The 15,878-nt window shown below is 45.1% G+C and overlaps 1 protein-coding gene across 27 annotated transcripts in view; it reads left to right on the top strand.

Moving 5' to 3' along the window:
* The first annotated feature begins 456 nt into the window (after positions 1 to 456).
* The window catches only part of NRXN3 (neurexin 3), a 1,209,742-nt gene continuing 1,194,320 nt past the window's right edge, over positions 457 to 15,878 (top strand). For 10 of the 27 annotated variants that reach the window (XM_083500855.1, XM_083500847.1, XM_083500840.1 and 7 more), the window contains exon 1: positions 459 to 782. The gene's annotated coding sequence lies outside the window, so the exon portion shown is untranslated. Of the gene's footprint in view, positions 783 to 3,040; positions 3,212 to 3,535; positions 3,568 to 15,878 lie in introns of those variants that run through there. The other 17 variants (XM_083500826.1, XM_083500832.1, XM_083500829.1 and 14 more) reach the window with 7 other exon arrangements.

Below are 15,878 nucleotides of genomic sequence, written 5' to 3'. Positions count from 1 at the left end.
AGAATGCAACAAAACAAGGCAAACATTTTTATTAAAATTCCTACAGGATATAGAAAGAGATGAAGGCGAAGGTATCATTCCTTGCCTAACCCACCCTCCGGTGCTATGAGAGCCTGTTCCCTCGTCTCCTGCTTAATTTATTGAGAAGCCAATTGGCTTAACCCCCCCCCCCTCGATTGACCGTAGCTTTCCCCCAGAGAAGGAGCCGCGCGCGTTATCTGCCTTCCCCAGTTGGAGTTTGCGGCGTGAGAAAGCGGGGCTGGCGAGCACCTGCCTCTTAGTCATCCCTGGGCTTGAGGATGTCCCCAGATTACATCTTCTCAGCTGTTTGCAAAACAGCGCTGGGAGGAGCGCGAGCCCCGAATTACACACAGCCGCGGCTGTCCCTTTAAATGCTGGGGTCTGCGCGCCGGAGAGGGGAGGGGCCGGCTCCGGAGTGCGTGAAATTCCTGGGCTCCTCCGACAGTCTCAGGCAGAGCGCTCCGCTCTACGCATCTCTCCTCGCACGCAACTCGCGGAGAGAGGGGCTGAGGCGCGCCAAAGCTTTCCCTCGCTCCTCGCTGCCTGCATCGCGCGTTCCCTCAGCCTGCTTCGCAGCCCGCGTTTTTGCGCCTCCGACAACGCCCTCCCGGTCCCGCCTCGCGCTTCCCCTCCCACCACACTCTCTTGCTGAGAGAGAGAGAGAGAGGCAAGAGACACCCCTGGATTTCTTAGCGGCCCCCCAAAGAAGGAAACAAACAAAGAGTTGGTTAAACAACCCCACTCGCTTCTCAGCTACCAAGGTAAGACTTTTTTCGGTGGCGGCGGGCGGGAGAGAGAAGGAGATGGTTCCCTAGGATGGAATACAACGCCTCGCTCCCCACGACGGACGGAGAATTTCAGCGCGCCCACTCGAGAGATTCCCCCCGCTTCGGAAGGTGTTAGGTGCTCCAAGTTCTCACCAGAGAGAGCTGTGAAGAATAGAGTGGGTCTTCGAAAGAAAAGAAAACACCCCCCCCCCAAAGCCTGCCCAAAACGCCTACCCTCAGTATTATAGAGATTTATTATGGTGGACAGGATTTTGTAAAGTTATTTCTCCCCTCATACTGGATTTTCTCATCCCCAGAAAGTAATTTCTACGTGTGCCTGAGCGTGAGGAAAACTGCACATCTTCTCCAAATACCTCCTCCTCTTCTTTTTTAAAGGTGACAAGCACAAACCCCAAACCTTGACCAGTACCTTTAACTCGATTCATTTCGATGATCAGTTGCACTGAGCACTTGACTTTAAAATAAAATGGTTATTTTGAGGGAAAGAGGCAGTGCTGGGTTAAACTGTGGCAGGGATCTCTTTAAGAAGCCAAAATATTTTTTTTGGTAAGAATATTAGATCTTCTTTAGGTTCTTTCCCCCCATCCCAACCCTGAATATTTTTTATCAGGGGGGTGGAATGAAAAGGGAGTAAGATGTGAAGGATCTCCCCCCCCCATACTACTTTGGATCTATTACAAGAATCTTCCTTCCCCGCCTTCCATTTGTTTATATTAATGATTTAGTACTTGTCTTTGCCTGAAAACTTCCACTACGAGCAAGTGCTGTGAGCTTCCAGGCAAGGAGTGACCTTAAGGGTTGGTTGGATGATTTCTTAATGCAAAATAAATAAATTAAAAATGTGTGCGAAATACCCAGGTTTTTTAAAATTAAAAAAATCACCCCCCCCCAACATCCAAACCTTCAGTTATTTTCCAATTTTAAACCATGAAGGACAGTGATGTAATTCCCTTTCCAATGGGTTCCAGCTCTAGTGCTGCGTGCAAGTGTCATGGTCTTTTGTTTACATTTACATTTTATTTTATTTTTATGATGAGGAAACAAAATCTCTGAAATTATTTTGTTTCAACAACACCAAACCAAAGCACATTTTTCTTTCCTCCCACAAAAGTGAATTTTATTCGCTCTGTTGTTTTTTGCAATTTTGGTTAAAATAAACTAAAGAATGCGTAGGTAATAAAAGACCTCAAAGGCAGAATAACCAAAAAATAAATAAATTCCTGAAACCATTTTTGAAATGCCAGGGTCCCCCTCCTCACCTAACAACCTCTCATTCTTCATTTCTTCTTTGGCCTGAATATTCAAAATTTCGATGAAAATAGCTTCTCCCCCCCCTTCCCCCAACCAATTCATTTTTATTCTTCTTCAATTGTAGCATGAGATTTTTTCCAGTGTCAAATGCTCAGATCTCTGAGAGAATTTTTTCCTTCTCCCTATGACCGCTAACCAGTATTTGTGCCATGGTATATTTTGGGGACTGGATTTTGCGGGGGTGAACTCCTAACTAGTCTAGCGAAAAGTCAGAGAGAAGGATGTTATCTGGGTGGGGAAAAGAAGATGCCAAGGAGAGCTTGTCTGTTCACCGTGTAGAATCGGCCATTAAATATACCATGAGACGCCTGGGTGTTGTCGCTCTCATTTTAAGTTAAAATGGTCCACGGTACCCAGTTCTACAAGTTTATCTAAAGGCTGGTGAAAAGCCCCCCCTTTCCCCCCCTCCGCGAGAGATGACGGTTACCATTTTAGTTTGCTGCCTTTCTGTATGTATGTGCTTTTGTGCCCCTTTATTATGGGCATCGATGGAATTATTTTCCATCGCTCTTTCCTCTCTATTGTGGGAAAGGGGAGACGTCTCGGGGTTTTACCTAAGAACACCAAAATATTGGTGATACTTAAAACAACTGGGGCTGTATTAATTGATTCAATGAAATATAAACAAGAGTCTTGGCCAGTGAGGTTGCTCTTTCTGGAGCTTTCGGGGGATCTCTTGGTGGAGGAGTATGCTTTGGGAGCAAAATATGTGTATTCCTTATCATCCTTTATATGACAACAACGGGGGGTGGGGTGGGGGGAAACGGAGGGGAGAGGGATGTCTGTGGAACAATGTCACGTCAGTAAATAAATAAATTAAAATTTGAGGCCCCCACATTTGATTTCATCATGTTGGTGATGATGGCTCCTTGATGGAGCTGATATCCGATGATATCACCGTTCTCCATGGCTCTTCTACCCTGGCCTCATTTTACACTGCGTTTCCACTGAACATGTTGGCGTGCTGCTGCTTATATAAGGGCAAGAACGAATTCAAGCGGATTAGTGCTTGGGATTTTGAGATCGGCTATCCAGATTGAGTTGTGGATTTTTCGTTTCCCAATTTTTTTTCATTGTTGTTGGTTTTTTCGGTAAATTTTTATTTATGATTGTCGTTCTTGATGGGTGGGGAAAAGGGTTGGGGGAGGAATGGGAGGGAATCAGAAAAAATCATGGTGCGTGCTGTGGGAGATTGAGGTGATGTGGGGGAGCTGCTTGAATAATGTCTGTGATGTGTCCTCTTCTATTTTTTTTTAATAGCCACCATTATCTCTAAAAACACATTATTCTTTAGGCCAGAGCTAAAAAAAAAAAAAAAAAAAAAAGAATGGGAGGGGATATCTTTAGTGAGGGGTTTTGATCAGCGAGTTATTAGACCCACTGCTGCAAAACCAAGATACAGAAATCTGTCTGTAATGCTGGTAGGGGAGACTGGAGAGCAAATAAGGTATATTAAGTGGGGATGGGGGACGGACGGACAATGGACTGTAATTTTTGGGATTAGACTCAGGGCTGTATGGTCTTCATAAGCCCCTTCCTCATTTTCTACCATTTCCTCCCCTGTTTTTCTATCCGCACACCCTTTCTCCTTCTCTTGCCTCCCCCCCCACCCCCCGTAGGCTTTTCGGCTCTTGACGAGAAAATTCTGTATTACCTCTTGATGGCTCTGCGGCTTTTTTTTTTGCTTTTTTTGGGGTGTGTGCATGTGTATTACAACCGTAGCACAATGACCTTTGCTTTGTGCCCCACATATCTGGGCTCCCAATGCATGTGTGGATCACGGTTAATATCCGAGATCTGCACGATAGGCCGTGGTTTTAATTCTATACCTTGCATTTTGAAATTATATCTACGTGTTGGGTTGGGGGAGAGCTGATAGGCATTGTTCGGGAACTGGAAAATACAGCAAATGCCAAACGCACACCTATGCATTTTGCCGCCTGCTCCTGTCCCCCCCCCCCCCGCAGCCCGGGCATGTTGTCATACGATTCGCATGTTGAAAAGGAGGGTATGTAACGAAGGTAGAAGGGGGCTGGAGAAGAGAAGGCGGGTGGGTGTCTTTGTGTTGTGGCGGAATAGACTCGGCGATGGGTAATAACATTTTTTTGGTCAAGTAAATGCCTGGCGATAATGATTCGGTTTAACCACCCGTGAAATACATGCTTGCGACATATTGGAATAAAGGTTACTCCAGGCAGCTGTGGATGAGGAAAGCGTACTCTGGGGAAGATGCAGCCTGCAACACTGGAGAGTATATGGCATGCATGCAGGCACCCAACGGCGCCCTCCCCTCACAAAGGCCAGATACGTGTGTGTCCAAGCTGGAGGGCATTGCAATACAAAGGGAGAGGGATGTGGGAGTCATGTCACATCCAGGACCAAGCTACTGTCTCCAGGCCTGTCCTCGTTCGCTGTCCCTCCAGATACTTCCTCCCCAGCATCTCCGTGCTTCTGATCAGACATAGCAGGGATGTAATTGATCCCGTGTACTTCTGTGCTGAAGGCTGCATACTCATATGAGACCGGAGGGCATCGAATCATGGGTGACATTTGTATGTGTGTTGCAGGAGGGTGCAGAAGAAACTTGCCTTTCACCATTAGAATGTGTGGTGGGGTGGGGGGAGAGAGAAAGAGGGAGAAATGGCTTTTCCTGGTCTCAAGAAAGCATTGCAACCTCCTTCCAGTTACGCCCTATCTTTTCCCTTTTTTCTTTTTTGTCAGCCGCTTTCTAGCCCTGCTGATGTTGCGTGGGTGAAATTTTGCTAGGCAGTGGGTGGAGAGCGTGCCTGGAAATGTGGGGAAGGGCACAGCAGCGAAGGAAAGCTGGGTGCAAAGGGTTGACACGGTGCCTTGACCCTTTGAAATCCCTTTTCTCCCTTTTTAGAAAAGGCCTTCCTCCTTGAGGCAAACCTATTTTCTTACCATCATTAGATGGGTGTGTTGTAGTGCGGTTAGCAAATCTGGTAGAAAGGAATGATCTCTAATGGCTTCCGTCATCTCGGCAGACACTTTCCTCTTTATTTCTGCATGTGGCTGAATTTGGCTGCAGTGTTCAAAGGTCTCCATATTTTCTTCTTTACTAGCTGGTAACAGAAATGGGCTGAATAAGGTGCTCGTAGTGCAATGTCTTCATCTTCCATTTGCTTTTTCTCGCTCTCCTTTTCCTCGCTGACCTTGAGGAATTCTAGCAAATGAGAACTGCAGAAGCTGAGATGCAAGGCTTATGGGGCATCTGATTTGCACAATTTTCATAGGCAAATACTGGGAAATGACAAGGCTCCTTGGTTTTTGCTTCTCAGGTGTGCCCAGGTCCAACCTCTTAGAGCTGAGCTGAGAAAGTTTATTCTTTCGAGCCCATTTAGTAACTGGCAGGTTGTATTGCTGCTCTCACCAAGGCAGTATGTGATAGTGCAGTGACCAGCTAAGCAACAGGTAGGGGGTGCTACACTTGTTAAATTGAAACTCCCACCCTGAGAAAGTAATATCAGTCTCTTGAGTTTTTGGTTATTACTTTCCCATACCCATGATGGTTCTTTTGTACTCATCCATGGAGCAGAGATTGAACAGTAAGTTTTTTAAAATGAAGATGAAGGGAATGTCAAGTTATGCTGCAACTTTAAAAGTCTCTTTGAAGCCGACAAAATGTTGCATTCCTCCACCTCTCACTGTTTAGTATTTGGATGCAAGATCGAGAAACACTGCTTGATTTTTTTGTAATTCGCTTAGCTGTTTGGCTAAAGATTCTTTCCCATTGAACGTGACGATTTCAACATGAAGATCAAAATATGTGAAAATTCTGCTTGGCCTGAATAATTTTCAAGGCATTTTGGGGCAGGGGCAAGGTAATAGCCTTAATTAAATAATGATGATGATGATGATGATTAAAAGGATAACTGTGTCCCGGGTGGCCTGTCCCATCTCTGTCCTTAATTCTGGTGTGAGATTGGAGCTCAGGTCTCTTGGCCTCTTAGCCCTTGGCCACTTTTGATATTTCTGCCGCAAAACATCCCCATGATTCAAATCCTATGATGTAGAAGGAAGTCCTGTTAAATTGAATGGGACTTTCTTTGGGGGAAAAAAGGCTGTGGATTGAAGTGCTAAATGCTAGTGCCTGAGTTTGGCTTTTCTCTTTTAGATCAGAGGTGGGGAACCTGCAGACCTGTAGTTATTGCTTGACTAGAACTCCTGTCAGCTTCTGCCAGCATAGCCTTTGGCCGGGTCACCTGGGGCTGATGGCAGTTAGAGTCCAAGAATACCTGGAGGGTCACAGGTTCACCACCCCAGGTTTAGATATATTTTCTACCACCAAATAATGTGCATACTCCACTGGTTCTTTTCATGTAATATATAGCATAGCATTAGCCGGAAAGCAGATTCCAGGGCTTTGTATGATCATGATCAAAATCTGCAAGTGGCTATTCCTTCTCCTTGATTCCTGTAGAATTAAGCTGTATCATTTTGGTGAACATTCGGCTTCCTGTTTGTGCCACCTCTCAGATTCTGGTTTGTGTGTTTCGCTCTCTCTGTTTGTGTGTGTCTTAATATAGGGAGTTATTTTTCCTCATTATTTTTTTTTCTTCCTCCCCGTCCTCCTGGCAAGCAGCTTTGCATAGTCTACTGCACTTTAGGTGGAAGTTTGGAAGTTGGCAGATGCAGGAGATGCTGTATCAGGGCGTAGAAAGCAACAACCCCAAACAGCCAAGGTCAAAAACTGTCTTAGGGTGAGTTAGCTCTTTTTCATTAAAAAGAACAATTCAGACTCATATGCTTACTCAAGGCACCTTTATGTGCTTAGTCATTTTTAACCAGCAAAAAGAAGTTACTGGAATTACCTCGCGGATCATCCTTGATGCAGAAAGTTGAGGCACTTATAAAAAGTATCTCAAAGATTGTTCTTACTAAGGTCTGGGCAATAACAATATAGTTATTGACACACAATATGTTTGACGTGCAAAAGGCTTTTGCAACTAAGCCTTGATCTGGAAGGGGTGTTGTCAGTGTACTGAATGTGTTTGGGAGACAAGTGAGCACTCCTTTTCGGTGGCTCCTTTTTCCTCCCCCTGGTTCCAAGTTCAAAGTGCCCCTTATTCCACTTTCCATTTTAAAAATCACTTGCATTTTGAAAATCAACCACAACACAATTTCTGTGGACTGGCTGAGTCCTGAGAGCTGATCTCCGTGTTCAGAGTAATCACATAATACAGTCTTGCTGGGACTCTCCACTTTAGACTGTAAACAGGGTATTGCATAGTTAAATGTTGCCATTTAAAGAAAACAAACATATTGGAGAGAACCACCCTGGCCTGTCATCTGCCACTGAGCTGATTTTCTATATGCAGGGTTGTTGTTTAAATGGGGGAATATTCAGATGTGCAACTCCCAGTTTAAAGTAATAGTTCCAACAGAGCTGTACCAGGTGATTGCTCTGAATTTGTGAAGGTTGCATTTCAATACAGCAAGCTTAGGGTGGATAAATAGAAGTCTGTAATTGTTATTTTGTAAGTGGAGAATGGAGTTGGTCCTAGACATTATTAGAATCTATAAATCGGGTTAGATGTATCTTCTTCTCTTGGTCTTGATTCCTGTCTCTTTGCAATCCCCACTGTAGATTTCTGTCCCCTCTGCCCTAATCTCTTCATCTTGCTGCTCTACCTTTGGGTGTTTCCAAACTGACACTGCTTTCAGGTGGGATTCAATCACATACCCGAAAATTCAGGTCTCACCATTATTGTTTTGGGAGGTCTTGTGCAACAGATCTGCTTCTCCAAGATCAGAGTTTTTGCAATAAGGAAAGTGACAGGAAATTCACTGGGAAGTGTGAGAGAACACCTTCTTTGATGCAACATCATCTAGTCTCCCCTCAAGCAAATCTGGATGAATACTCAATAAATAGGTCTTCTGGAAGCATCCTTTTTCTGGGACAGTTAATTGCAGAACATAGTATCTACATTTCCCCTTGCAGGGCTTGCATGCAGTGCTAGTACTGTGTTTAGTGGATGAGCTGGTCCAAGGACAATGTGTGCTTGAAGAGAGAGAAGACTGCAGGAGAATGGGATGACTATGCACTGGCAGTTGATACAATGAACTAAGGTGATGTATGGATGTTCATACACTAGGGATATACCCCCCCTTTTAACTTTATATTAATATTTTATACCTCTGTGGTATGGTGCTGCAGTACCCAGGCCATCCCTTCCAGTTTCCCTGGCCTGTCTCATCTCCCATCCCTAACTTCATCATGGGAGATACATGGCTGGTTTTCTCTTTCCCACCCAACTGCCTCCTTGCCCCAGTTCTCATCTCTTCTCCTTTGGCCTCAGTCTTGGAGAGAAAAGGATGCTTCTCACCCAGGAGACAGGGCTGCATCCCCTTATGGCCTTGATTTGAGCTGCCGCCTTCTCTTCCTTAGTATGTTGTTGTGTCTAGTTGTGTCTTCCTTTGCTTCCCATGGGCAGCACGGGCTCGACCACCAAATCAGGGCAGGGCAATCTTAGCCTTTCCTCAAGGATTCAATTTATTCATGTCAACAGGGATCAGCCCAAGAAACCTGTGTGTGTTGCTCCCCTGTGGCAGGTCAAACGCTCTTTGTTTTCTCTTGTTAGCATTGAGGGTGGACTTTTTTGTTCCCGATTCCCACAGCCTCATTGTATTTATATACACTGTGTCCAGGTGGTGGTGTTGCAGCTCAGCTCCTGTCTTTCTCCAGATCCCTTTCCAGTGCCCTTGATGAGGAGGGAAGGCTCATTCTGGAATGCAATTTGCCTGTGTCACTTCTGGCTTTCCTGCTGTCATCCATCATATTGCAGGAGCTAATTAACACCAGGAGCCTTCAATCCCCAGGAACAAAGTGGTGGGCTATCTGAATCTCATGGAAGATGCCAGTTTCTCATCTGGTAACTAGCACAGTCTGATACCATGAGAGGATGGGAGACAGGCCCCCTCCATTTTTCCAGCTGCACTGGGATGTGGGTGCATTTTTCGGTTTGGCAGGGAGGGGCATTCGACTCCCAGAATTGTTCCTTGCAATGCCCTTGATGCTGCCGCAGCATCTCCTGCATCCAAACAAATTTCCAGCAGCAGGATGCGAGCTTTAGGGGTGGGCAAGAATAACAATTGGTGAGGAGCGATAAGTGTAATTTGGGAGCCTGCCATAACCTGGGCCTGCACAATTTCTGCTCCACCAAGCCAAACTCAATCTGATAGCCATGTGTGGCAGCCTACCAGAGTCTCGATCTAATCTCCTGTTTCTGATACACGCGTTGGCCTGAAAAACAAAACAGAGTTCCTCAAGCCCTTCATGGGCCACCATTCATATCTGGTGGGTTGCATTCATCTTGGTGAGATGCAAGTTGTTAGGCTCTGTGTAAGTCCCTTTGTTGGTGTCTGGCAGTCTCTTCTGGCCCCAGACGGCTGGTGAGGCTCTCCAGAGGGAGGGAATCAAAGGAGCTGTAGATAGGCATTTGTAGCAAAGTTGCCAGCTAACACAAGCAGTCATTCTTTTGACCATGTACACCTTGAGCTCCTTGGAAGATAGAGGTGCTATATAAATGTAATAAATAAATAGAACAGATAATAAATCTGCAGAGCCTCCTGGACTGGTGGACTTTGCTGATAGAAGTCCAAGTTTCAGGCTCTTCTTTTTAGAGGGAGGGAAGCAATGGAGCTGCAAGTACTTTGGACATGATCACAGGTAAGAGCAAATAGTATGCTACTCATTGTATGGAACTCAACAGTTTGAAAAGCATATTCCAGGTGACTGGGGGTGATGTGTTAGACGCTTTACATTTGGACTTCCAAGATGTTTCTGATAAAATCCTTTCTGATAAAATCCTTTGCCAAATGCTCTTGAGTAAAACTTAGCAGTCATGGGTTAAGGTGATGGATCCTCTTATATACTGGAACCTGGGAACTGGGAAAAGAGAGTGAGATAGTGTGCAGAACTCGCTCAAATGTAGCTGGACAGTCATTTCAGATATACCATCCTAGAATGAATTCTTCATATGACTAAAAAAATGTAAGCAATGTAAGCAATCTGATCTCACTGGCCTGACATTTTGGTGCCTTTGCTAAGACCATTGAAATGACACCCTACCACAGTAAAATATTATTATAATTATTAATATTGTTATTTAAATGAAATACAGTGGTGCCTCGTGTTAAGTACTTAATTCGTTCCGGAGGTCCGTACTTAACCTGAAACTGTTCTTAACCTGAAGCACTATTTTAGCTAATGGGGCCTGCTGCTGCTGCCGCGCCGCCGGAGCCCGATTTCTGTTCTCATGCTGAAGCAAAGTTCTTAACCTGAAGCACTATTTCTGGGATATCGGAGCCTGTACCCTGAAGCGTATGTAACCTGAAGCGTATGTAACCTGAGGTACCACTGTAACTGATAGTTTGTTGCTTCTAAATTATGTCCAAAGTATGCTGCCTCAGGCAGGCTGCCCAAATGTAGCCAAGTGGCTGAGCTCTACCCCCATCGTTCTGCCCGGACGCTGAGGTCCAGCGACGAGGGCCTTCTGGCGGTTCCCTCATTGCGAGAAGCAAAGCTACAGGGAACCAGGCAGAGGGCCTTCTCAGTAGTGGCGCCCACCCTGTGGAACGCCCTCCCATCAGATGTCAAAACGATAAACAACTACCTGACATTCAGAAGACATCTTAAGGCAGCCCTGTTCAGGGAAGCTTTTAATGTATGATATTTTAGTGTTTTTGGGTTTCTATGGAAGCCGCCCAGAGTGGCTGGGGAAACCCAGCCAGATGGGCGGGGTACAAATAATAAATTATTATTATTATTATTATTATTATTATTATTATTATTATTATTATTATTAATTATTATACCCTACCACTAGGCAGAATTAAGCAGCCTGCCTCAAGCAGATTTGGGCACTGTTAAAATAGGAATAGCACCTCCTCCAATCTGTTCTGGAAGCTGTGTCTGTAGCAGTTCTTCCCTTCCTTCTCCTTTTTTTTTGACTGTTGTCCTGGAAATAATTGTCATACTTTTCCTGGAAATTTGCCTCCTCCCACCTCCTGAAATTGTACACTATTTCTATTTTTGCTAATGGACAACAGGTTTGCATGCATGCTTCACCCATATTCAAACCAATTAATTTGTGTAAAAGAGAGGGAGTCTGTAAAGCAAACTACTCTGAGTCTTGACTTATGCTAGAAGGCAGAATAAACTTGGTGACTTGGTGAATGTGCAGAGGTGCCAACTTCCAAGGGATTGTTTTTTAAGAATGGCCCTACCTTCTTGCTCACCCCAGGAAGAGGAAGGCAAGAAGCTGCCACATTGGCAGGATGGGACATGAACCTGTAGTCATCTTTCTCTTGGTAGCAGTGGTGGCAGCAAGGATGATTAGACACAAACCTGCAGGAGGGGTGGGAGTGCAGACTTCCTCACGCTATGGCAAAATATGTAGATCTGACACTGACGTTTGGATCCTTATGTATCCACAACTGCTCCACCTATGCAGAAGACGTAGGTGTTAGAAAACGCTGAGACTACCTTGAGAGAAAAAAGTAAGGAGGGAGCTCTCTTAAGAAGCCCGATGAAGACAGCATGCTTAGTGGCTGTGGAATGTTGACTCTATACATGACGATGGAAAACTGTCCCAAGTGGAATCAAATGGAGTGCACTGGAAGAGGGCTTTGCTACCTGTCTGGAACCCTGAGCAGGAATACCACAATATTGCACTTGTTGCACTGTAAATTTCTTAGTCTGTGTTCTGGCCTTTTGCCCCACAAGCCGGAGGCAACTCTTGTGAGCAAACTGCAATGTTTGTAACCCAAGCTTCTGGTTTTGTTCTAAAGACTGCATAACTCAAGGCCCATCACTTTCTTTTTGTGCCCATTTGTTACGTGGGTGAGGTGGCTATTATTGTTATGTGAAGCAAGCTCAGCTCCTTTGATGGATGGCCCCACATCAGGAGTAGGCCTGAGGTTGATTGGATTCTTTTTCACACAAATGCACCCTGAACAGTATGTGTCTGTGACCTCAGAGTGTGCCCGCTCAAATTCAATTTGTTTTTGGCAAATATGCTGTGGTGCATTTATAGTTTTATCAGTTGCTTCTTGATTTCTGTTGGGCTGTGGCTTTGCAAACAAAGACAACCACGATGGTCTATACGTATTGGCTTCAGAGAGACTTAACTGATGAAGTTCAATGTGAGGCTGCTTCTGAGGTTACATTTTTGTTTGTTAAATTTCTATACTGCCCTTCATCCTAGAATCATGGAGTGGCATACAATTTCTCTATGTAGCTAAATAGCTACAGCATAGCTATAAAGATACACACACCTGCCTTTTTGAAATGATCAGGTGCTGGTATAAGATCAATAATGCAAGTCAGAACTACAACAAAAGTTAGCAGAATGGAATACTACTTTCTGGATTCCAACCAATCCATTCAATCTCACACAGTTGACTGTCAAAAAAGTAAGCATAACATGACCACTGTGCATGCTCAGTCCTATTTTTGTGGGGGGAGTTTCCCCCGTAATTGTAGTATTCCTGCAGACTTTGGGGCTCCTTTAAACTTAGTGATACCTTTGTCTTGTATGTGGGGGGCTCTACTTTGGCTCCATAAGTAACAGCACTCACCTTCTAGTGAACCATTCTCCATTCTCCATTTCTCTGACCAGGTCCATACCTGCTTAATTTCCACTGAAGCTCTAGGGCAAGAGTGGAAGCCTCTTTTCAGCCTGAGGGTCCCATTCCTTGTGAAAACCTTTCAGGGCTCAGTTGTAGGTGGGGCCACAATTTTTCAGTTATGACATAACTATCCCAAGTCACAACGCAGCTTTAGAGCTCAGCGGTCAACAATCAACATGGTTTTCTCACTGCGCCAGCTGCAGGAGAAATGCTGTGAGCAAAGGTAACCCTTGTACATCACCTTCATGTATCTGATGAAGATATTTGATCCTGTCATCTGAAAAGGACTCTTCACACCGCCCAGCAAGATAGGAAGCTTCACAAGATGATTGTGTCCTTCCACAAGAACATGTGTGGCACCGTCCAGTACGATGGCTCATCCTCATACGGCTTCTGTATAAAGAGCCGTGTGAAACAGAGCTGTATTCTTGCCCCAACTCTTTGGCATATTCTTCTCCCTGCTGATCTCCTGTGCCTTCAGCTGGATTGAAGATATTCAAGAAGCTACAGGGACTGTTCAACCTGGCACATCTCCTCACTAAAACAAAAGTGTGACGGGTCCTTATCTGAGAGATGTTGTTGGCAGAAGACAGCCTTGACTCTGAGGAAGCTCTACAGAGACTCAACTATTTTGCCCAAGCCTGCAGGGAGTTTTGACCAACATCCTGGGTCAGGACTTCACCAGCACTCCACGCATCAGCATTGGTGACCACTCGCTTGAGGTGGTAGATGATTTCATCTACCAGGACTCCACCATAATCAGCAACATCTCCATTGAATCTGAGCATATTGGCAAGGCAACTACAGCAATGGCTTGCTTCTCCAGGCTTGCGTGTTGAGTACACTGCTTTATGGAAGTGAGTGGTCTGCAATTTACAATGACCAGGAGCGATGCCTCAATGCCTTCCACATGCATTGTGTCAGGAAGATTTTGGACATCACATGGCAGGACAGAGTCTCAAACAAAGATGTGTTCTCCCAAGCTTACATTCTCAGCATGTTCACACTCCTGTCTTAGTGACGCATATGCTGGCTTGGTCATGTCTACAGAATGGAAGAGGGCAGGATCTCCAAGGACGTGCTCTACGGGCAGGTTTATTCAGCCACTAGGCCCGTTGGCAGACCAACTGAATTACAAAGATGTCTGCAAATGTGGCACGAAGGCTGGCAACATCAGCCCTGCTATGTGGGGATCCCTTGTAGATGACCACAGTGGCTGGAGACAGTCATTCAGGTTGTGCATCCATAGCCGTGACCAGAGAAGGAATGGCCACTGGGAGGAGTGTTGAGAAAAGAAACCCCATGGTGCGTCTGCAGCATCACAACCGGACGCCTTTATCTGCCCCAGCTGCAACAAAACATGTATTTCCTGCATCTGTCTGTACAGCTACAACAAGGCACACTCCTCCATTGTCTCCCAAGAGAGACGGATGCCAACAACTACTTATGTGCTGAGTAATTTCACCTTTTGTCAGCATCAGTTTTTGAAACAAGCTTCCCTGTTCAGGTGGGCAATTGGCTGAAATTGTAATTTTTAAAAAATCAAATACTATAGGCAGGTTATTTACTGGTACTTTAACCTCTCCTTCCTCCCCTCCCTCCCTCCCTCCCAGCATAGTTGCACATACAACAGTCACCACAATCCTAGGCCTCATCTGCACTATACATTTAAAGCACTATACATTTAAAGCAGTATCATACTACTTTTAAACAGTCATCGATTTCCCCGAATAATCCTGGGAACTGTAATTTGTTAAATGTGCTGAGAGTTGTTTGGAGACCCCTGTTCCCCTCCCAGAGCTGCAATTCTCAGAGTGTCAATCCCTCTTCCCATGGGACTTGGGCCTTCTTTGGACAAAACATGCATACAATTTGCATTGTCACTCAGTTTTAAGGGTAAACAAGGCCCCACAGGCCCTAAATATAGCTCTATGAACTTTGCTCAGGCCACACACCTGCACCAGATCATCTTTGTGCATTTTTGCCTGGTTGGAATGTGTCCTTTAACTTTAATGATTCTTCTTGCTTGCCTGGATGAACAATAGAGAAGGATGTCCAAGTGTAAATAAACCACCTTGACTCTACAAAGGTACAATTCACATTACAGTGGTACCTCAGGTTACAGACGCTTCAGGTTACAGACTTCGCTAACCCAGAAATAGTACCTCAGGTTAAGTACTTTGCTTCAGGATGAGAACAGAAATCGCATGGCGGCGGCGGCAGCAGCAGCGGGAGGCCCCATTCACTAAAGTGGTACGTCAGGTTGAGAACAGTTTCAGGTTAAGAACGGACCTCCGGAACAAATTAAGTTCTTAACCCAAGGTACCACTGTAGTTGCTCTGCCCACTTTTGCCTCGGGGGGGGGGGCTCTAGGTAGCTCCCCAAGGAGGGAATGTGGCCATCTAGCTGAAATATATTCCCCATCCTTGTCCTAGAACATGACAAGGTACAGGGAAATCTGAGCAGGTATGTATGCCTGTGACTTTGAAACCGTGGGACACCTTTTCTCCCGCCCATTTGGAAATTTCCCATAGAACCGATCTGCTTTTAGAAGGGGGGGGGGATAATTTTCTACGATGGCACAGTGACCGGATTTCTGCATTCGCCGCAGCACTTCTTGCTTATGGGATATTTATGGCTAGGTGACTAAAAGAATGTCTCTAATAGCTATCTAAGGGATCTTATTATTCCCAGAAGGATGGAATGAGTTTTGAATCACTGTGTTGGATTCCGCAAGTACTTCTGCCTCCCTTGCTAGGCAATGATATACCATAGCATGCTTTCAATATTAGTGCAATTGATTGGTATTTCACTTCTAATGCTGCCAATAAATTACCTTGTTGGTCTACGATTGTTGGGAAAGGGCTTTTTAAAAACACACACAAAAAACCTGCTTGTGATTCTGCTATTTTTTATGTGGTGAGGTGACTCATCATGGCAGGACAGTGGCTATTAATAATGCTTTACGTTCCAGATCTGTTGCTCTGTGCCTCTCATGTTCAGGAGAGAAAGAAAGGAAAGGAGCTGCCTTTTTACGGGTTCTGTTTCTGTTGCTTGAAAGAGCAGGAAAAGCCCTGGAGTTTGCCTTCTCCTGTGCCAGGGGAA

Source organism: Podarcis liolepis (assembly GCF_965112155.1).
Source record: "Podarcis liolepis genome assembly, chromosome: 1".
Taxonomy (NCBI): domain Eukaryota; kingdom Metazoa; phylum Chordata; class Lepidosauria; order Squamata; family Lacertidae; genus Podarcis; species Podarcis liolepis.
This window is presented reverse-complemented; position numbering and strand designations above follow the sequence as displayed.